The sequence below is a fragment of the Hippocampus comes genome, unplaced genomic scaffold, assembly GCF_001891065.2.
Source record: "Hippocampus comes isolate QL1 unplaced genomic scaffold, H_comes_QL1_v1.1 scaffold309, whole genome shotgun sequence".
Taxonomy (NCBI): Eukaryota; Metazoa; Chordata; class Actinopteri; order Syngnathiformes; family Syngnathidae; genus Hippocampus; species Hippocampus comes.
In genome coordinates, this window is record NW_017805838.1 from 25577 (window position 1) to 27624 (window position 2048).

Consider the following 2048-nt stretch of genomic DNA (forward strand, 5'->3'; position numbering starts at 1 on the left):
AGAGAGAGAGAGAGAGAGAGAGAAGACTTGATAAGTGTATAGTTAAGATAAATACCGAAACTTAAACTTACCACAGCCACTTTGGGATTTTATTTTGAAAACCATTTGCCTAAACTTACCACAGCCACTTCCGGCGTATGTCTACCACTGCCTGAAGCTACCTCCTCCGAGTCTGCAGCTGGATACTATTGCTTCCCCTTCCCACCCTGCCCCTTTTTAAACAGCATTTGGATCATTACCGCCCCCTACCGTGTTGGAGACTGAGTAGCGTTGCGAAACTCTCTTCTCAATGTGCTGTGGAAATCAAGTGTCCGAAATAAATAAATAAATACAGCATTTTGAAATAAAACAGTTTCGATAAATAAGAGACTAATATATGGCATCCCATTTAATTGTAAAATAAGGGAATATTCGTATGAAATATGTTGTTGCAGTTTTTTTATATCTAATATTCATTGTATTATTAATGAAATATTTCATAATGAATATTTTAAACACGCATGGAACGGAGGTCGACTCCTTAGCATGTCCACCTCAGAAGTGCATGGCTCAATTCCTGCTCCGGTCTTCATGTGTGGAGTTTACATGTTCTCCCCATGCCTGCGTGGGTTTTCTCCAGGTACTTTCCTTCCACATTCCAAAAACATGCATGGCAGGTTAATGGAACACTCTAAATAGTCCATAGGCGTGATTGTGAGCGCGAATGTTGGTTTGTCTTTGTGTGGCTATGATTGGCTTGCAACCATTTCGGGTGGACCCTGCCTGCAGCTGGGATAGGCTCCAGTACGCTCGCAACCCTTGTGAGGAGAAGCGGAACAGATAATACAGGGGTGGGTAATTCCGCTATCCGACATGTTTTCCATCTCTCCCTGTTGCAACACACCTGAGTCAAATGATCAGATCATCAGCAAGCACTGCGGAAGCCTGACATTGAACTTGTTCATTTTACTCAGGTGTGTTGCAACAGGAAGACATGGAAAACATTCAGGATAGCGCCCCTCCAGGACGCTATTGCCCAACCCCTGACAAAATGGTTGAATGGATGTGCATGGGAGTTGTTTAATATTTTTGTTCTTTTCATTGTGTTTTAATCAAAATGGTCACCTCCATGGTGATTGCGATTGGAGTTTTTTTTTCATTTTCTTTCTGAATAAATATGAATAAAATAAAAGTCGAAGTCTCAATCTTGCTTTTTTCTGTACATTTTCTCTCACTCAAAATCATATGCTTTGCAAATGTTTTTGCATTTCAAATGTGTTACGTTAGAAGCAGACCCGTCACCAGAGTACAATCTGGGGGGGGGGGCATATGAAATTCATGCACTGACACAAAACATGTATTTAAACCGTATTTACATCCTTAGTGCTGCAAGGAATGCTGGGATAGCATCCAGTCTCACACTACTACAGTGAAACTCCTCTAGAACGAAACCTACATGGGCGAAAATACCCCCTTATGTGAAAAAATATTCATGCATTAACACAATTCCCATTCTCCTGCCCCCCATACGACGAAAACCCCCCTGTTGCGTTATACGAAATAATTTTGTCTGCTCCAGCCTCGCGAAGACATTCACTACAACGAAGTCTAATCCAACAGCGACCTCTACTGCTTCGTTCGAAAAAAGGCAACAGCAACCACCACACTGGTTTACATAGTGAACGATGTTTATTTCGGTCACAGCTGCGAGTTTCCTGTACTCAACATACTCATAGCTTTGCTCTCCGGTTGGCCAAGAGGGACCTCACTGTCGATGTGTGTAGATACTGAAGCTAGATCCGTAGCATCCGATTAGCTGCTCAGAGTAAATTGCTTATGGCTCGACGGACATTCAAATAAACGAACGTTTCCTCGAGTGCTTTACTTGTTGTCATGCTAAAAACAGCCACGGGACGCTTCGTAGTCCTCGATGGCCATATAGCTCTTGAAGGCTAAAAACCTTACACTAACTGGAGCGCTAATGAGAGAGAAGCGCTCCAGTTAGCGTAAGGTTTTTAGTCTTCGAGAGCTAACTATGGCCATCGAGGACTACGAAGCGTCCCGTGGCT